Genomic DNA, 22,213 nt, shown 5'->3' with positions numbered 1-22,213 from the left:
GTTTAGCCTGCTGAAATGTGCTCATCATCTTTTAAATACTAATTATAGCCCAATTTCACTGGCAAAGAAAAAAAGAAGAGTAGTGTTCTGTACTCTCACAAAACTCTATATAATCTCTATACTGTATACATACACATAAACATACATTACACCCACTAAGACTGAGCCAACATGTTGACTGGACTGCAGGCCCAAAGTGGTTCAGCATCTGCTCAGCCAGATTAGGATTTCAACATCAATCATTTTTCTTGTCTTGAGGAGGAGAACAAGCAGTATTGACCTCTCCTGTATTCCCCCATCACTGATGACTAATTCTCTCTGAAGGGCAAAACTATAATCGTGCTTTTAGTGCATCACTCAAATGTCATCCTTTTCATCATAAAGTACAAAAAAATAAAGGTTTAACTGGTTCTATACAGGTGAGGTCTTTATTGTATTTTTAAATATTGAGTTAGCATTACAACTGTTTCAGTGGCATCTTGGCAATTCCACGCAATAACTGTATTTGATTGTGGTGAAGCTACGTGACTGCAGCAGTGTATTTCTTTTACAGCTTATTTAATTATATTCTTATAACTTTTCAATATCTAGGAAGGAAGCAAATTATTTTTTAAAAATGAACAATAGATCCAACAGGTCTGTAAAAAAATAGCATTGAACATCTATTTTTTTTCAGCAAACTTTAAAATATTGTTTATTACTGGACTGCTCCCGAATACTGTGTCATGTTGTCAGAAAACTACATAGAGGAATGTTAACTTGTAGCATTAAATATCTGCAATACAATACAATACAACTTTATTTATATAGTAAATTTAAAACGGTATACCGAAGTGCTTCACAATAAAACAGCAGGTTAAAACATTAAAATTTAAGACCATTAACAAAGTACTGAATTTGCTAACAGGTCAATGGCACTAATTACACAATAATAAAAGTGAATATCAAATCAAACTTGCTAAAAAACACACAGGTTTTAACTAGACGAACATATGTAGAAAGATAAAAATGGAATTAAGTATAAAATACACGCATTAACTAACTGGGAAGGCAAGGTTAAATAAGCGATTTTTTTTTATCATGATTTAAATGATTGGATGGAGTCAGACACGCGAACAGCAATGGGAAGGTTGTTCCACAGGTTAGGTGTAACCAGGGCAAACGCCTGGGCAACTCTGGTTTTAAGCCGAGATCTAGGCTGAACCAAGAGTAATTGGGCTGACGATCTGAGGGCTCTCCCAGGGGTGTATGGTCTAAGAAGTTCGACAAGATAACTAGGTGCTGTATTATTTATAATTTTGAAGGTAAGCAGCAATATTTTAAAGTCGATGCGGTATTTGATGGGAAGCCAGTGCAAATCAACAAGGACAGGGGTGATAGAGGCAAAACTTCCGGTTCCAGTCAAAAGGCGTGGCATTTTGGACAAGCTGTAATCTATGGAGAAGAGCAGCATGGAGACCAAAGTAAAAGGAATTACAGTAAGGCATGAATAAGGTTTTCAAGATCCTTATGTGGTACCTAATGCTTAGCCTTTGAAATAAGACGCAATTGGTAGAAGCTAGATTTGACTACAGAGGACACTTGTTTGTCAAATTTGAAAGAGCTATCCAGCAGCACACCTAGATTACTAACAGTGTCAGAGAGAAAAGTGGCGAGGGATCCAAAGGTATCAACTAGTTGGCCCCGGGAAATATGACTGTCAAAAACCACAATTTCGTTTTTCTTTTCATTTAAGATAAGAGAGTTGCCCAAAAGCTATTCTTTCATTTCTCTCATGCATTCTAGGAAGGAGTACAGTGACAGAGCAACATCATCAGTTAGCTGGAAGTAAATTTGTATAACATCAGGATAGCAATTAAGTTACATATTGTATTTTTCAAAGATTAAGCCTAGAGGTAGCATATACAGTGAGAATAACATTGGGCCCAACACAGAGCCTTGAGGCACACCACAGCAGAAGGATGCAGCAGAGGAAGAATAGGTACCCAGAGTGACAGAGGAGGACCTGTTCGAAAGATATGATTTAAACCAGTTAAGGGCGTCACCCCTAATGCCCACTGTATGTTTCTAACCTCGTTAGTAGAATATTATGGTCCACCATATCAAAGGCTGAGGACAAGTCCAATAAGACTAAGACCACAGAGCAGCCTGAATCGGCAATTAGAAGAAGATCATTAAGGACTCTCAGTAGAGCTGTTTCAGTGCTATGATGTGGTTTAAAGCCGGACTGAAATTTATTACTGATGTTGTTCACATCCAGATAGGCCTGGAGTTGCAAGAGAACTATCTTCTCCAAGATTTTGGACAGGAACGGGTGCTTGGAAATCGGCCTGTAGTTCACAAAGTCACTACAGCATGTTTAAAGGCTGGCGGAACATGGCCGGAAAGCAATGATGAATTCATTATAGTTAAAATACTGGGCCCAATTGCATCAAAACCATCCTTGATAACGTGTGATGGGAGAATGTCATATACAGAATTTGTATTTTTCAGTTGTTCAACTATTTACTTAAGGGCAGGGAGTGACACCGGCTCAAGCTGATGAAAAGTTGATAAACATCCAGGGGTGAAAGCAGGGCTCACACCTAAACGATGTGAAAACTTGAGAGATAAAATTTTAACTGTGAAGTAATTTAAAAATTGTTCGCAGAGAGCCAGAGAAGACACCGTCGGCATTTCATGACAGGGATTCACCACTGAATTAAAGATTTTAAACAGCATTTGAGGATTATGGCCATTAGTCTCAATAATTTCAGAAAAGAAAGCTGCTTTAGCCATTTTAGCAGCATTTTGAAACTTCAGGCGGCTGGTGCATAAGATATCAAAGGATACCTGGAGCTTGTGTTTTTTCCACCTCCTCTCAGCTCAGCGACACACACGTCGTACGGCATGTGTAGAGTCGTTTAACCAACGCAGGGAATGGGTTCTAGGACATTTCATTTAATAGGTGCTACAACGTTAAGGATAGAGGAGCATGTGGATAGCAAAGAATTAGCAAAGTCATCACCTGTATGATATGTGGGACAATCAATAATAGTGGGTGCAGAATTAAGGAAGGCCACAGAAAAATTTGCCACAGTTTCAGAATTAATATGCACATAGGGCGTCGGAGGCCCTCAGGGTGCAGTTCTGTATTGCATAAATCAACATCAAAAATAACTGGGAAGTGGTCAGAGATCACAACATTGTCAATGTCCTTAATACAAATGTCCAGGCCATATGAAAAAACAGATCAAGGGTATGGCCTTTAAAGTGGGTTAGTTCATTTACCCACTGAACAAGGTTAAGGGAGTCAGTTAGAGCAAGAAAGTCTTTGGCTAATGGATCATCCTTAGAACAGATATGAATATTAAAATCACCAGTGATAAGAACACAGTCATATTTAAAAAGAACAGATCCTAATAGATCAGAAAAGTCTATGAATAAAAGCCATGTTGTATTTCGGCTCGGGGGGCTGAAGCCTATCCCAGCTGTCTTGGGGCAAGAGGCAGGGTACACCCTTAACAGGTCACCAGCCTGTCACAGGGCTAACACAGACAACCATTCGCGCTCACATTCACACCTATGGGCAATTTAGAGTCACCTATTAACCTAACCCCACTAACATGTCTTTAGAATGTGAGAGGAAGTCGGAGTACCCGGAGAGAATCCACACAAACACGGGAAGAACATGCAAACTCCACACAGAAAGACCCCAGCCTGAACTCAGAACCTTCAGTTTCCAGAACAAACTGTCCTATTTTCCAGCTCTGAGTCTTGAAACCTAAAAAAAATAAAATAAAATGTTCCCTTCATATTTTCTTTGTACCTATGCAGATTTAAAACCATGCATTTTGATTTTCTTCCTTGTTAAGAGACATCGAGTCTTCTTCTGTGGTCTTGCAGTTATTATGGTGCTTTTGAGGTATAAAAATATCCAGACACCCATGACCCACAGTCCTGGCATTCTGAAGATAAGATTTGAAGAGACATTTCCTGGTGAACTCTAGAAGAAAGATAGTCTATTCTGCTAAGAAGCCAGCTGAAATGGGACACAAACAACTCGTGAATCAAGGGCATCACTTAAAACTTACTTCATATAATGCTAAATTTATAGTAGGGATGTCTAATCCAAGCAGTGTTGTGTTGGTGACTAAAGACCTCTGATTGGTGACTGTGACTGAAAAGTGAATGATCAATTTAAAACAAATGTTTTCCTTTTATCCATTAAAAACTCACTAACTTGTCTTAAAGCTAGACGTATTTACAGCATACCTTAAAAAGATTAAGATTAATTAACTAAATTGACCAAACTAGATGTGGCCAAAAAAAGTTATTTTGATTACTTACGCTTGCTTGGATAAATGCAGTTGGTCTATCAAAGCTTATGTTATCAAAGCTGAAAAAGGCAGACAGATTTCAAATTTACTCTGAGCCCCTTGAGCCATAAGCTGCGCTTTGCCTGTCTGTTTGCCAAACGTGATCCAGCAACACTTTAGGATTAGAATTCTGCTAGTGTAGAAAAGCTCGAAGTTGAAGTGAAGTCTTGTTGATGAGAAGAGACACTGACAAGGACATGACACACTCATCAGACCACATTTGAACAGGGAATAAAGGGTTTGTCATATTTCTGTGTACATGCATTTGAATAGTATGCACACTTGTATGCGTTTGCATCAGTATTCTCATAAGAAGGGACAGCCTGTGTTTGCACATGCAGACAAACATGCTGTATATATGATGTTGACATGCTATGTATCTCCAGCAGACCTTATCTACACACTAGTGATCCTATTTGTCTACTTTATATTGTGTGTAAAGTAAATCAGAAGCAAAGCAACTTCCATTTTATTTTAATCCGGTCAACTTCTGTGCTCTGCTCCCTTCATTGGTCTCGTTCCCCTCACTGTGTCCTCTATCTATGTTTCTTTCTCTGTCTGCAAACCTCCCTCTTTGGCTTTCTTTTGTTTCCCTTTGTTCCCATGCAGAAGTCAGAATGTCAAATGATCGGGGAGGAGAAGAGACAAAAACGATAGCCTCCATTTTAAGTGAAGAACAACGGCAAGTGAAGATCTAATTACTCTTATAAGCTTATGCCAGCACACTGTGCGAATCCTAAACACAGTCTTCCAATAACCATTGACATTCTGCTCTGAGATGGGAGCCAAAAAACATGGAAAGCTAGGGTGGGGGCAGACAGAAGCGGTGAATGAAGAGAAACTCACTGAGGGGGAAATAAAAAAGGCCAAGAGGGGAGAGGAGAAGGGTGAGGAGATAGTGGGAGCAGGGGGTGGGAGCAACAGAGAGAAGAAGAGAAGTGTTAATGGATGAGAAAAAACAAGAAGAGTAACTAAGTTGGAGTGACGAGAGGAGCAATTTCAATTATCATCATCTAGCACACAACACCAAGTCAGTCTCTTTGAGTTGAATAGCAGAGCAACTCTCTTTGATCCGTTGATGGAGTATGTATGGTAATCACTAAGAGATGTCACTCAAGTGGAGGGCCTTGGCAATGTGAGGGTTTTCTACACACTTATGCCACATTTGTTGTCGTCTATGTCCTTTTTAGTTGCAGATAGTGAGCAAATGAGTGTGTACACAAACATGTAACCCCCTCACCTCAGCTCCACTGCTGCCACCTACACATGCAGACTATTCAAGCATAGGTCATTCCTCCTCTATATTTTATCCAAAGCGAATGCATGATGCGTCTTAATGGAACTCTGGCTACATTGTCAATTCAATCAACCTTAGAGTGACTACCTGGCAGACAGATATTGCTATCTATTTATGGGAGCTAGTTCTTTGTCAAGGTGGCTGAATTATATAAACAGTTAGAAATAATAGCAAACATACAATGCTGTATGATTTTACATGACTCTTGACATCAAATCTGGTTGACAAATCACTGACGTTTTACTGAAAGATTCATGTAAAGGATATTTCTCTCAACACTTGCCTCTTTTGTTACACAGCAATGAGGAAGCCAACAAAGACCAATCATATAACAGCTCCCTAGCATTTTTATCAAGAATCATAAACAAAAGTCCCAAAAGTTTTAAAAGAAGTGTAGAGAACTTCAAGACATGTTGAGGAGGCAGCCATCTAAATCAGCTGTGTTGGATCAAGGACACATCTAAAACGTGCAGGACACCAGCCCTTGAGGCCTGGAGTTAGACGCCCCTGAAATAACACATTACTCTTCTTGAGTAAAAACCCCAACGCTGATTTTGGACTCCATATCTGGAAACTTATTAGTCTTGGTGGCCGTGCTGATTTTTTTTTGAGTCAAACAGTTTTTAATACGAATCAATGTAATGTGGTAATTTATTAGCTAACACTAGCTAGCTTGATTAGCAAGCTACATTCACAAACTGTACTAGTGCAACACATAAAGGTACACATACCAGCTAATTAACTAATAAAACACCAGAAACACACTTACCATAACTGATGCACAAACTTTTTGGATGCTCCGAGCCAGCAGAATAACAATCAGATAATCCTTTAAATAATCCAAAAGGCAAAACCAGCTCACATATGGTGAAAAGACTAGTTTAAAGACTCTGGCAGCATAAAGCATGGACAAAGTTTCTGGGATACAAAAATGGAGCCAAAGTGGAAGTGCCTTAAAACCTCTGTTCTCTCTGACAGCCATAAGATGGTGATACCTCTGATTGCAAAAACATTTCCAGTCCTATAGAATTAGCCAGTGAGTATGTAGATTCACAGTCAGACCCATGCCTCCACATTATGTCCGTTTTTTGGCAAACAAGATGGCGACAACAGAAATGCTCATCTTGAGGATTCAAACAGGACTTCACAAATGTGCTTTGACACAACTGTTGTGATTTGTGTTCGAAGTAGTGGATGAATTCTGGCAGATGGGTAGCTTGGCTCCAGCTGTTAGCACAGCGGTTGGGAACTCAAGGCCTCAAGGGTCGGTGTCCTGCAGGTTTTAGATCTCACCTTGGGTCATCACACCTGAATCAAATGATTAGTTCCTTTGCCTCTGGAGAACTTCAAGAAATGTTGAGGTAATTTAGCCATTTAAATCAGTGTTGGATCAAGGACACATCTAAAACCTGGAGGACACTGACCCTTGGAACCTAAAGTTCAGCCACCCCTGTGCTAGCAGGACACTCATGAATCAAAGTGGCCATGCACCTCAGTCAAGTATCCAGGTAAAAGAGTTACAAATAAATAAACGGTTGGATTTAGCCAACTCCTTTAACCAGTTGGAAGAGCTGGGGAAAATTTTTTTAAACTCCATTTCAGATTATACAAGTAAGGGTTGTTCTTGTATGTGCATGATAAAAGACAGAGGTGCAATTTGTTCGTGATCTCTTTAGACTTAATCCACTTAAAATGTATGTGTTTTCACCTTTATTAACAACAGTTCACCATAAACAATAAGGTGATTGAACACCGGCTTTTCTCTCTATTTGTGTAATTATAAAAGCATGTGTTTCAATATATTAGTAAATTGACCAAAAGCTAAATGAACTTTAATGGAAATAAAGATAAAAGTTTGCACTTTCAAAATCCCAGTTAAAATATAGCTTAAATGTTGAACAGTGTCCTCCAGTCCATTGCAGAGTAAAGTAACACATCCACTCAGTTACCTTTTTGGACAAAACAAAACCAAAAAGCATGATCAAAAGTATGCTGGGAAAAATTAGTCAGACAATTCACTTTCAAAAGAGAGCACTCAAATTTTTTAATTACCTTATATCCAGCTTCCCCCGGGCACCCTTCATCCCAAAGCCATCTGCCCCAAGTGCTGAGCCCAGAAAAGACTAACTGCCCCTTTCAGACACACTCCAGTCAGTCACCAACATCCCTCTGTCCAAACACGAATCACAGCAAACTTAATTAATACAAACAACAGAAGCCTATTTGAAAAGAGAGAAGAAACTAACAGCAAAAGCTTACTGGAATGTTATTTTACCCTAAAAGACATTCTGAATTGGCAGAATATCAATCCACTGTCAGAGATAAAAAAGCAGAAAAAGATCCTCAACGATAACAAGCTCAATGACCACAAATCGGCAGTCAAAAAAGGATGACACACACCAAAAAATTCCAGCTAAAAGAAAACAGAACATGTGGTCACTGTTTAACAGGTAAGGATCAGATAGATAATGAACATTAGCTTTATGAAGATCAAACACTCGGATTTTTATGCACTCTGAAAGTTAGAAATGTTTCTTTGAGAAGGAGAGAGAGCACATCTTGCTCCCTGGCATATATTAACATGCCACAATCTGACAGTGAATGGCACATACAGAATACACAACCGTTTACACACAGACAGACACACACTCATGTTTCATACACAGATAATATATATCATTGTTCACTATTATTCTTTACATTTTAAATAGAAAAATGCATTAATGTATTTGGAGCCTTTTTATGCTCTGTTGCATTCTAGCCTCAAACATTCATTTAAATGTGATTTTTGTCCCCCAACTCATCATTTTACCAGTTGTGTAATCAAAATACAAGTGCATCCCATGCAAATGAGCTACTCTTTTAGGCATGTTTATGAAGGGTGCAAGATTAGATTAGCTAAGTACCAAAGTTTGTTTGTTTTTTTCTGCACAACAACGTATACTGACAATGAGTCAGTATACGTGTACATTCAATGAAATATAGCATTGACTGTGGGTTTTTTTCCAAGACTAACAAGAGAGTCTATTTTGGTGTTGTTTTCAGATATTTGAGCCATGTCACGTTCTTCATCCTGGTGAATAGTTCAGGTACTCTGCTTGGAGAGAAACTGCAATTATGGCTATCAAATGAGTATCTTGTTGTGCTCATGTTCAAACTGTGATATTTACATTCCCTGGCCAGCACGGTGCTTTGTTAGTTTTTATGCTCATGGTCCACAATGAACTCATGAATCTTTAAACCGCAAAGAAAATGTCAATGTGTCTGCAGAAACACAAAGATTCTCCTTAAAATGGAAACCTCAGTCACAAGAGCTTTCATAAGGTTGAGATTATTTTTATTTTTCTACATGATGCATTTCACAGCTGAGGCAAAGCTGTCAATTCTCAATGATCTTCTTTTATTAAGCAGATTTCAATTCAAAGGTAAAAGAATAAGATTTTTAAAAACACAAAGAAATAAGTCTAAACAAAAAACACCAACTGGCGGTTAGGCTCCTTTCAAGCTAGCACAGAAGTGACGTAAACCTGTTGACTCTTGTTAATGACAAAGCAATGTGAGCGAAAACACGGCTCTATCCCAGCGGTGCCGTGAGCATTCATGTGGACGACCACCCTATTACAGGTGTGAGATGGGGCTAAATGGAGAAAAATGATGTCCAGTCAGGCGGGTAGGACCCTGTCCCCAAGCAGTTGTTCAGCAGTTTGATCTACAACACGGGTCACCTTGTCCGCCCATTTACAACAAAGCTACAGCACAACTAAACCCAATTCACAAAACACAGGGGAAGGCAAGATGAATCATTGGGTCAATATGATCAGGCGGCCTTCTCTCACCTCTGCGCCGTGTCCTTATAACAGTTAACCTTCACTGAGGGGGTAGAATGGTTTGAAATGCCCCCGCAGGAGAAACCAAGGCGTGAGGCAAATGATGTGTTCATTCACCCTTGGGTACCGCAACTACATTATTCACAATTATCTTTGTATGCAGAGACTCTAGCTAATTAAAGTCATTGTGTTGTGTTTGGCTGGGAGCCTTCAGAAATGTAAAAGTGTAAGAAATATCACCACAAAGAGATCCATGAAACATAAACATTAAGTCTGTTAGAATGAGCACGCTACGCTCATCAGCAGAAAAATGTAGCCAGGGAGGATTCATCTGAAGTGCTGTCGAGGGCATTACAGTCTAGCAGCATGAGCAGGGTTGCATCATGATACCCTTGTAAAATCCTAAGCACATAAAGTATAAGTATACAGGACATAGTAGAGTCTTGCAAATAAATCGAATGGACAGTTCTACCATATTTTATATAGAATAGCGATGTTTTTATATTCTTTATATTTTTTTCCAAGAGGCCAGACATAATTTTGATTCTTAAAGGTATTGAGCTGCTCTCCAGGTTATTTTTTCAAAACAATGTTTTCTTGATTAATTAAGCAACTTAATACTGACCTATGAATCACACAAGCATAAGGCATCTAACTCCACCGATGAACCAGTGTTGCACTGACGTAACAGAACCAATGTAAAATTATCTTTAGCCGCTTCGTTACTAGGAGCCTGTCACACAAACACATCATTGGCCAGGTTAAAGACCTGACACAGGACCTGAGAGATGCTGCTGGCCCTTCAGCTGAGCAATTTATTGTTTACTGAAGAAGGAGATCAGAAATATTCTTAAACCCTTAAGGTAGGAAAACAAGGCGGAAATGCTGAGGTATGCAGAGGAACTGAACTGAAAATCAGACCTTACAGAGGGAATAATGCAAATTAAAACATTTTCATTCAAATCATTGGCTCAGTTTTAATCAGTGGTGTTGGATCTTGTCAATTTTGATGGATGATGAAGGTAGAAAAGTACCATTAGTACCACCCGAGTGGCAGCAGCTTTTTTAGCATGGTGATGCCAAATACACTGTCAGTGCAGTAAAAGCATAACTGGATAGAAAAACACACATGGATTGGTCTCCCCAGAGCCGGAATCTCAAAATTATTGAAGCAGTGTGGGATCATTGTGAACATAACAAAAGAGACAATGTCTTTATATTTTTTGCGAATGATCATGGCACTAAAGCCTCTTGGTTGTCATACACTGATTAGTCTATACAAATGTGCTGATGGCATCATATTAAATAAGTCAAAATAAAATTTAAGAGACTATTGCTGAAATTTAAAACACATAAAAACACTGTGCTAGGATTTAAGAGCAAAGTTATTCTAAAGTAGCCATCATTAGCAATTTGCATGACTTGGGTTTAATAATCAATGCAGCTGATTATTAGTAGCTATATCTGTTTATCATTTAAGAACTCAGAATGGACTAAACACAAACCACTACCTGTGCATTTTTGTCTAGTATCTGCAGTACTGGTGCCTGCTGACTCGGGCCTTTGAATCGTCATCAGGAGTTTTCTGCCAACGAACAGATAACAGGTGCTTATTAGATAATGGTTCACTAAAGAGCTACCAATAAAAAGGTTGAATTTAATTGTTTTAGGTGCTGTTAACAGCAAGGATGAGTAGATCAAGATGAGCTGCTTTTAGTCAGGAGATAAAAAAGGACTATAATGAACAGCAGATGTGGTTTACAGCAGTAAATAGCACTTTTGTCATATACAACACTCATCACATATATAACTTTATACAACAAAAGAAGCATGGATGACTGGATAAAGCTTGTGGCCTATGACTTTAAAGAACCTGTGTAAGGAAAAAGAAGTAATCGCTTTTAAAATTATATTAGTGTTGGTTATCACTTCAAAGGTGTTTGTCTCAAACTGAGCCCTTTGTTATGACTAATATGTCTTTATTGAGAACTTCATTTAACAAATGCCATTTTCTGAGCTTTACATTGCTTTTGATTTATTGCGCTGGCATTACAATTAACCCCGAGATAATATCACTGCACACTGAGAAAAAGGCAGCTAGGAGCTTCTTTCCATTTTTTTTCTCCTTCCGTCATGGTAAACCACACCATCCCTGCAGTATAATCATTATAACATTGTGTGGGGGGACCTGACATGCTTCTAATGAGATGTCAGCTGAAGGAGCAAAGAAAGATGCTGGATGTACACTTGCCTCTGCACATGTTCCAAATGAAGTGCTGACCTGACAGAGCCATACTTCATGCTGACAACCTCATAACCCCCCTTTAATGATTATGTGAAGATATTCAGTGTATTTATCATAAGCCCTACATGTACCTAATACTGTACATTTGGATGTAAAAGGTTACATATATCACTGTTTCTGTGTATTTTTTAAGAATTCAATTTCGATAGGAGAAAAGTTGGATTTATGGGGAGGTCAGTTGTACAAAGCACCTGACCCATATTGAACTCTGGCTTTATTAGGTCTGCTTTTTTATAGCACAACTTGGCCAGATGCCCTGTCAACCACGCACTACCTTTCCCAGAAGGCCCACAGGCAATCACACTCCTAAGTGATTCATTATGGCATGGCTGTACGTGTGATGAAGAGCCAGGAATTAAGAAAAAAAGAGGACCATTTAGAAGCTTTACAAGTCATTAGAGTTCAGACATAAAATATGGGATATTTTCACATGCAATTTGCAACTGATGGCCTGACAAAGTGCAAAAACGGACAGATAAAAATTTGTACAAGTTCTTAAGCTCACTTGGTACCATTTAATAATATAGCCACACTGAAAGGTTTTACTACAGTCAGTCACATGATGAGTGAACTTTAAATTTAAAAAACAACAAAACAATGTAAAGAATGTTCTGATGGAAAAATAAACACACACACACACACACACACACACACACACACACACACATATATATATATATATATATATATATATACAAATATACACAAATATATAATAATATATTTGTTAATAATACACAAATATACACAATACACACACACACACACACACACACATATATATATATATATATATATATATATATATATATATACACACACACACACAAATATATATACACACACAAATATATATATATATATTTGTGTATGTATATATGTGTGTGTATATATATTAGGGGTGCAACAACACTCGTATCGATATTGAACCGTTCGATATAGTGCTTTCGGTTATCAACTTTTGTTCTGACGATGCTGTCTGTGTTGAGAGCTCAGTGGATCTGCGTTCGACTACTCCGCCTAGGCTGCACTGTCGAGCGCAGATCCACTAAGCGCAGCGCAAGCTAGCAAGACAGAAGCTAAGCTCGTTGCAACATGGAAAATTGAACCTCCCCCACCCTCATTTAGATCTGGCGTTTGGAACTATTTTGGTTTTCATGTAAAGTATGACCCTGAAGGTAAGCGCGTCATGGACAAAAGTAAAACAGTATGTTGGATGTGCCACGCAATGCTCAGTTACATGGGTGGGAACTACTGCGTTAGCGCAGTTTGCTCATTAACGTGTTGGCCGTCCAGCCCCACACACGGGGCGATCCGCGTAGCTCGTTAACGTAGATTTGCCGTGTTGTGGCGTTAACGTCATTTCAGATTAACGCTGACAGCACTACTGGGAACACAACGAATATGACTGCACATTTACGCCGACATCATCCTAGTGCAAAGACAAGTGGAAGCAGACAAAAATAACAAGCACGCATGCTACAAACTTTACCCGAGTCATTTAGACAGCCGTTAGCACATGATTCTCCTTATGGGGACCTGATATGTTTAATATGCTGCTGAGAATAAACCCCAGAAGAAGCGTATAGTATAGCTTTTATTTTGGAAAGAGCCATTTCTCTGTAATAAACTCTCTTTTCCAAAGACGAGTGATTTCTCGATCAGATAGATTTATTATTTTATCCCTTTGTTGTTTCAGCAACATTAAATTGAAAAACTGTACGTTTGAGTTAAAATATATATTTATAATTTTAATAAATGACATATTAAAAAAAGCATGAACATTTTTTGTATCGAAAAAATATCGAACCGTGACACCAAAGTATCGAACCGAACCGTGAATTTTGTGTATCGTTGCACCCCATATATATATATATATATATCTATATCTATATAGGTATATATATCTATATATATATATATATATATATATATATATATATATAAATATATATAGGTGCAATGAAGAAGGTGTCTAAGAAGTACAGCAAGCTGCTCGTACCTGAGGCCTTGGAGACTGCCAATCAAAGACTCACAGCCTTGGCCAGCCCCTTGAAGAGGTATACCAGAGAGATAGAAGGCAGGAGAATAAACCAGCTGTTCTGCACAGACCCATCCAAGGTGTGCTTGGAACAATATGGGAACAGCCCCATTAAGGGTGGAGACGGAGTAATACTGGAAGAGCATATGGAAGAAGGACGCAACCCATAACAACAATGCTCTGTGGCTAGTGGATCTAACAGAACACCACAGTAACCTCTGTGAACAGGGACCAGTAACCATCATAGTGGCTGACATCCAAGAAAGGGTCTCAGATATGAAAAGTTGGGACAGCACGAGGCCTCGACATGATTCATGCTTACTGGCTGAAGAAGCTGACTGTATTCCATGAGCATCTGGCAGCTGAACCAGTTGCTAATTATCAAGAGACACACAGAATGACTAACTGAAGGCCGGACAGTCCGGATCCCCAGAAAGGACCACTCCCATCCAACTACTGGCCAATAACTTGCCTCAACACCACATGGAAGCCCCTGTCAGGCATAATAGCAGGTAAGATGAGCAGGCACATGGATCAATAGATGAAAGGGGCACAGAAAGGATTTGGCATGAATACCAGAGAAGGGAAACACCAGCTACTTGTATACAGAGCATTCGCCCAAGACTGCAAGACCAGACTGACCAACCTGTGCGCCGCCTGGATTGACTACAAGGAAGCCTATGACTCGATGCCCCACACATGGATCCTGGAATATTGAGAACTATACAAGACCACCAGGACACTAAGAGCCATCGGGAACTCAATGGGGATGTGGCAAACCACACTAGAGGCCAACTTCACCTATAACACAAGTCACTATCAAGCGCGGGATCTACCAAGGAAATGCCTTCCTAGGGTGGTTGAGAATAACCAAGTTAAGATCTTGTGGGACTTTCAGATACAGGTGGACAAAATGGTGATGGCTAACCAACCGCACATAGTAGTGGTGGACAAGCAGAGGAAGCCCTAGTGATAGACGTACCAATGCCAAATGACAGTAACATCAGGAAGAAGGAACACGAGAAGCTGAAGAAGTACCAAGAGTTCAGAGAACAACCCAAGAAGATGTGGCGGAGGAAGGTAACAGTGGTCCCAGTGGTAATCGGAGCACTCGGTGCAGTGACCCCCAAACTACGCGAGTGGCTCCAGCAGATCCCAGGAGCAACATCCAAGATCTCTGTCCAGCAGAGAACAGTCGTAAGAACAGCAAATATACTGCGCAGGATCCTCAAGCTCCCATGCCTCTGGTAAGAGGACCCGAGCTTGAAGGATAAACCAAACAGGGGCAAGAATTTTTATGTCTAAAACCAACCATTTCAATAAATGAAATACTTCAGTGCATCACTATTTACAGAATATAATGGGATTTCACATTTTAAACAAACAAAAACATTAACTCAGTATAATCTATATATTGTTGTACAGCCACTAATATCTAATATATGATAGGTATAATTGCTTTGCCACATGGAAAGTAAATAATTAACCTTTTATTGTCATTTGTGATTTTTTTATTCTTACGTGTGAATAAATTGTTCAAATGTATTTATTTTCTAGCATGCCATGTCCTTTGTTGGAGGTTTAACCTTCCCTCAAATGCTTCTCAAATATTTGCTAATTTGTTCTTTGACTGCAGACTCATAAAATACTGTGTTCTAACAGCCTCACTGCCCTTGTCCTTTCTGCTCTGTCTTTTCTTCTGTGCTGCTGATAAGTTTATTGAGTGATCAATAATTAAACAAACATTATTCAGTAAAGCACAGTCCCACTCATTTGAGAAACTTGATTGTCAATAATGATAAAAAGTTGGTTATTAGCAACACTGTCAGCCTTCAAAGAATAATAAATTAGACAGAGCAGGACTGCTAAATGCGAGACATGCATGTAAATTGATCTTTTCACAGCAGACAGATGAGAGCTCATAATGACAGAATGAATGTATTTGGTAACACAAACACAAAACTTGATAATGACAGTGTTGAAGAAAATCTATTTAGTGTGGATTGATTACACCATGGCTATTACCCAATCAACTTAAAAATGTTAGCTTGGATAATGATACCAATCAGATTTCTCAGTGCATCCTTGGCATAAATAATACCTTACATGCAATCTAAGTTTCACATCATGTCATGACACAGTCGAGTTAACAGGAAAGTATCAAATCTAATCAAATTTAATGCAAAAAGTGTTAACAGGCAGCATGAGGCAAAGGAAACAGAGTATCTGTTAGTTTATTAATTGCTATCCATCCACTGAATCCTGTAAGATATACACAGGCAGCAGCAATGGATAAACAGACAGACCGATCAACACCAGACACTGAAATAGCCATTTATAGAATTTTTGATTTTAACTGGTCAGGTGCACATGTGGCCAATCATGAGACAGTCAACTCAAATATGAGTTGAGTTTACAGCAGCTTATTTTTAGTTAATTATTTAATGGATTATATATCTTTCTTGTAGCAGAGCACTTTGTTTAGAGTTGTTGGATGAGTGAAGCTCCTGTAAGTTTAGTGATTTATTTTTATGATAATCATCAAATTATTATTATATTATACACTAAAGAAAGGATTTTTTGCTTATTTGTGCTGCCCAGTATAGTAAGAAAAACAGATCAGGCAAAAATTAGAGAAAAACTGGAAAACAGAAATGGACAAGAAAACTGCAATTAGTGCACATCTACATGAAATGTTGACTTTGATTAGCCTGCATTTATTGACTTTGCTTTGTACATTCAACACACAGGGCTGTCTGTAGGATTGGGTGATGGAAAACTATATTAAATACGAGCCCACTAGCTCTTTCTTTATTGGGTGGTGGGTTTGGAATGGAGCCTTGGAGTATGTGTGGTAGGTGAGAGGAAGAAAGAGCAAATGTAGTCACAATGTGTAGCCAAGGACTGCTATTAAATCCACATTAAATCCACTGCCACGGGTAAATTTGGTCTATTTTGTTCAGGTGACAGGACAGAAGGATGAATGAGTAGTTAAACAGCTGCACGGGCTAACAGTGATATATCTTTTCCACTGCCTGTATAGAGGCAATCAAGTGATGTAGCAACCATAGCAGGAGTTGCTGCAAGCATCCCACAGGCAGATGACATCAGGGTTCACTAATCTCTGTCTGCACCTTCCTCCTTCTCTTCTTCCTCTGCTTGTTTAATCAATACCAGACTCCACAGCACACACCAGGTTTGAACAGGCTACTGGTCCACTGATCCCAATCTCTACCCTTCAGGAGATAAGGCCAGTACAGGAAGGACGGTACAATAATTGCCTGCAACAAAATCGTCAGAGTTTTACTTTTTTCCCCCTCTCAGCTCGACTCATTAGGCTGATTAAGATGTTAACAGGGAAGAGAAGATCTGAGGAAACCTGCTAATTCTAGTCAAACTAGACCAAGCAGCTACAACAGACTAGATAAAATACTATTGAGCATTACTTGTTTATGACACCTTTCAGCCTCTAATCTGCCCCATGCCTATACCTTTTCATTCCAGGTATCAACATTTTCAGCTACCCAGACCACCTCCAGGGCTTGCATAATCACCACCACCGGTGTTTCAGTTGGTACACCTAATACCATTCTTCAGTGGAGGAATGGGGGGAAAAATTCTAGCAACAATTCCAGGAGGCAAAGAAACCGGTGTTTCCTGTGGGTGAAAAAGATGGCACAGGAACAGATGTAGCCCTGTATCATGTAAACAAGGCAGGCAATTTCGCAAAACAGATGTTGCTCAAGCAGGACCAAGCGAGGATAGATTGGGATGATAGAAGTTGTCCATCAGCAAGTTTACAGAGTTGCCTCTCAAGCAAAGAAATGATTCTGCACAAGCCATCCTGTATCTGCCCACTGCCCAAGTGACTCAGCAAAGAGATAAGAAAGGAGTCAATCAGATTATATAAGATGGCAACAGAGAACAACTAAGAGTAAAGGTGTTTTATACTTGCAGTTAAGAACAAATTTGTAAGGTGTGTACTGAAATGTAGTGTACAGAAGTTAGTACTTTGAGATAAAGAAGAATTAAGAAGCAGGATCCCACTTCAAAGTCCAGCAAATGGTTTAGACTGTCCTAAAAATCCACCAGTGGCTTTGAAATTTTGTAGAGGAAATTATGCTTTTCTCAAACCATTAATATTCTTTGCTAATTTATCACAATGTAAGTCCTAATAGAGACTAATTTGCGATGTACATATTAGGAAATCAGAAGCTTTAATAACTGCTAATGAAAATTGATTCCCCAGCTTTGAGAACTAGTTTTGAGAGCAACCCGGGCCCTTACTTTTAAAAATAATACTTCAAAGCATTCCTGGTTTCAAATATTACACAAACCTAATATATGTAGCAGATCAAATAATTGGGATTAAGTGATCTGATTAAAAACAGCTAATTAACATTGTGCTGCAGACATCATTAACATGAGGGGGTTTTCTTTTTAATTTACTATCTTAATAATTGTGGTTCTCCACATCAAACTGCAAAGTCATGAAATGAAAGCCCAGAAACTTTGTCAGAACAAGGGAGAGCAAAGATTTGTTTAGCAGCAAAGCAGTGGTGGTGAGGCAGCAAACACGAGTGGAGGGAAATATAAAGCTTTAGTAGAGTAAACAACACATATTACAGTAAGTGGTTCAAAAAAAGCTTGGAGTGTAACATCCAGATAAGAGTCCTTTATCGTACCACCTGTTCTGTAAGAAAACAGATCTCTTCAGCTGGTCCTACAGAAGGACTTTATGTTTTACACACACTTGATAAGCTTACATGAATTTTTAAGAGCAAAAGCATAGCAAAAGCTGTCCATGTGTAGTTTAACTGCAAGCCTAATTTCTGATGCATCTTAAAATCGATATAGGAGAAAAAAAAATATTCTTTTATATGTGACACAGCACAGGAGAAACAGGCCAAACACAAACTGATAATCCCAGGTTAACACAAAAACAGCTAAGCAATGACACAATCAAAAACCAGTCGCACTTTCTAATATTTCCAGTGTATTTAATATTAACCTTCATGTCTGCAGATATCTCTCATAAACGCCAAACAAACAATGCTCTGTTTTCTCCAGAAAACCTCTCAGATGTAAGGGCGCAGCCCCCACACTGCCATACACACCCGAGGGTGCAAACTGGCCCGTTGTATAGCAAAATTTGATCATTTAGTGATGCTGGCAACTTTTCCATCTTTAGCCTGGGGACTGTGATCGATGACAGTTTTATTGAACGTGCTAGAAACAAGTATTTATCTATTTGCACTGTCTCTAAACTTCAGCGATAAAAAGATTGAACACAGCTAGAAATCTTTGATAACGTCAGCCTTGATTTCACGCGCTGCATCACGTTTTTATACCTACATCTCACTATCTCCTTTGGTGCGGTAGAAAGAAAATGCAGCAACTTCAAAGCAGTAACCTCATGACATTTTACACTCAGATGCTTGTTTACGACAGAGATGCAGTCCATCCATGACGAATAAAATGTCTGGCATTCATTCATAAAAAGTGAGAAGGACATCTGAGTAAAATGCCGTATTTAGCTCTCACCCGTAGCCCCGTTCTGATCACCTGCATATGTGAGCAAATTTATTTTTGAGCTGAGAGAAAAAATTTGTTAAACTGACCTTCTGTTGGAGGATTATCCAGGTGATGAGTACTTAGTGCCATTACAATCCAAAGGCTAAACAGTGGTTTTCAGTTGAAGTGTATATTAATGTTCAAGCTCAAGCACAGTGCAACAAAGAGCATGCTCGTCCTTTTTAGACATTCTCAGGCCTGCCAGTATGAATTCGTTGTGCATGTTACTGCAAACCAAATTCATACAAATGGTTTTCAGTACGTAGTCTTTATATGCTTCATGAAGAGCTTTTACAAATCGTGTAGCTGTGTACTGTCACCAGGAGGCAGTGTAAAAAAAAAAAACATGGTCCAATTGGCAGCTTTTTGTTTATGTTTGTCCTGTAGTCGGTCCTTTAGCTTTGCCCCTGCTATATGGATAACTGTTGTTTTTTCTTGTTTGCATTGGATTGAAGAGTGTTAACCCTTTTAATGCCTGAACCATGAAAAAAGCAGAAAATTATATTTTTGATTTCATTTTCTTTCATTTTTTTATGGGGCGTTAATTAAACTTTTTTTAAATTAATTAATCAGTTGCTATTCTTGGCAATTTTGTTTTGTTCTTTTTGTCACTTTGTTTTGTTTTTTGCAACTTATTGTTTAAAAATGAACTGTGGAATTTATTATTAGTTTATTAGTGCTTTTTAGTTTGTTTTGCTCTGTAAAAAATCATTTTCTTCATGGCAAACTCTGTTGCTCCTATTCCTCTTCTCCAGCTTTTCGATGAATCCCCATTTCATCTACACGCGGCGTCATTACCACTGAATACACTTTGTATCCAATGGTAACAATGCTATGTGTACACTGTGTATCCAGTGGTAACGGGATCCAACCTCTACATTGGTTGGATCCTACAGTTCCTCTCTCTATATAACCATATAGAGGCGATCGTGGCTCAAAGAGTTGGCAGTTCGTCTTGTGACCGGAAGGTTGCCGGTTCGAACCCAGTCTCGGTCGTTGTGTCCTTGGGCAAGACACTTCACCTGCCACCAACTGGTGTTGGCCAGAGGGGCCGATGGCGCGATATGGCAGCCTCGCTTCTGTCAGTCTGCCCCAGGGCAGCTGTGGCTACAACTGTAGCCTCCACCAGTGTGTGAATGTGAGAGTGAATGAATAGTGGAATTGTAAAGCGCTTTGAGGGCCCCGAAAAGCGCTATATAAATGCAATCCATTATTATTATAGATCTACGTGTGAAACCACATATCCAGTTTAATGGACAACATTACTGAAGATGACTTGAGCTGTGACATGAGCATCTGATCACAAAGCAGTGGAATTTCTGGAGCTCTTTGGCCACGCCAACACAGTGTATCACTCATTACCTGACCTAAGGGTCAAAAAGAAGAAAATCCATATCAAACAATGCAGACTTTCTTCATAACGTGCAAGTCGATGAGACACTGTAGTCTACACATGGACAGAAGTGAGCCTGACTCTTCTGTATACCAAAGTATTCTGGAGTCAATTGTGAGACCATCTGTCCAAAAGCCTAGCAAAACTAGGTCATGAAACAGCACAATGATCCCAAGCACACCATCAAATCTGCAAGAGAATGGCTCAGATGGAAAAGAATTAAGCTGTTGCAATGGTCAAGTCAAAGTCCAGACCTCAACCTGACTGAAATGCTGTGGCAGGACCATAAAAAAGCTGTGCTAAAAGCAATCCCTGCAAACCTCAATGAACTCAAGAAACTTTGTAAAGAGCAGTGAGCCAAAATTCCTGCACAGCAATGTTAGAGACTGATAAAGTCATACAGAAAACCATTACTTCAAGTTATTGCTGCTAAATGTGATTCTACAAGCTACTGACTCATAGCAGTATAGCATAGGGTAATATGTCATGTTGTTGTTCATCTGAGATTATATTTAAATAATTTTGACACGAACCATATCATTTTTTTACTATATTCTGATACCTAAAACTTTCTTTTTTATCACGACTATATATACAAAAAATGTAGTTATCTACAATTATAGCCACATTTAAATTCTGTCCAGCTCATAGTAGAGGGGGTTTTAACCATATTTTACCCTGCAACGCCATCTTTATATCATTTTTGAAAATGACTTTGAAATGAATGAGAGCCCAATTAGGCAGTGAGCTGACAAGTACACATTAGAAACTCTTTTTTGCAACACTTTTCTTAATGCAACGGTGAAGACTTAATGCAGGCTATGGAGAAAAATTATCCATGCATTCATGAATATCATGCTTGAAAAGGTCAGGAAAAATGATTCTGTAATGATAAAGGATCTTACGCAGTAGAGGAGTAAAGAGTGTGTGTGTGTGTGTGTGTGTGTGTGTGTGTGTGTGTGTGTGTGTGTGTGTGTGTGTGTGTGTGTGGCCCACAGTGTTGGCTAAATCATAACCTTCAGTCTGCAAGACTCTAATTTTCCAGTCTCCTCCCCTTGCAGGTTACATAATGTGATCAGCATGAGCATACAGGTAATTATAAGCAATCTGTTCTGCACCTTTTTATCTCCCCTGCATCTCTAATTATGAAACACATGGAGAAAGCTGTAACAACCCAGACAGAAAGGGCAAGTAAAAAAAAAAAGCCTTTTAAAAGGATAATCACATATGGATGTATGCAAGAGTAAAATCTTTGGGTTGTTGGGCTATCCACAGTTAGCAGATCTGTATTTGAATGTGTGTTGGTATACAAAAAATCTACAGACTTATATATATCGCACACATCTTCTGTCCTTGCAGTAAGAAAGAGTCCAGCATATCTCTGGGGTTTGGGGTTGTGGAGATAACCCTTCATCCAC

General features: G+C 39.0%; 1 protein-coding gene across 2 annotated transcripts in view; it reads right to left on the bottom strand.

Moving 5' to 3' along the window:
- grik4 (glutamate receptor, ionotropic, kainate 4) overlaps positions 1 to 22,213 on the bottom strand; it is a 384,934-nt gene that overhangs the window by 323,317 nt on the left and 39,404 nt on the right. The window contains exon 3 of one of the 2 annotated variants that reach the window (XM_082502815.1): positions 7,708 to 7,824. The exons of the other annotated variant lie outside the window; for it this stretch is intronic. The gene's annotated coding sequence lies outside the window, so the exon portion shown is untranslated. The remainder of the gene's footprint in view (positions 1 to 7,707; positions 7,825 to 22,213) is intronic. 2 annotated transcript variants of the gene reach the window in all.

Source organism: Aulonocara stuartgranti (genome assembly GCF_965226115.1).
Source record: "Aulonocara stuartgranti genome assembly, chromosome: 14".
Taxonomy (NCBI): Eukaryota; Metazoa; Chordata; class Actinopteri; order Cichliformes; family Cichlidae; genus Aulonocara; species Aulonocara stuartgranti.
Note: the sequence above shows the minus strand (reverse complement) of the source record. Positions and strands in the feature narration are given on the sequence as shown.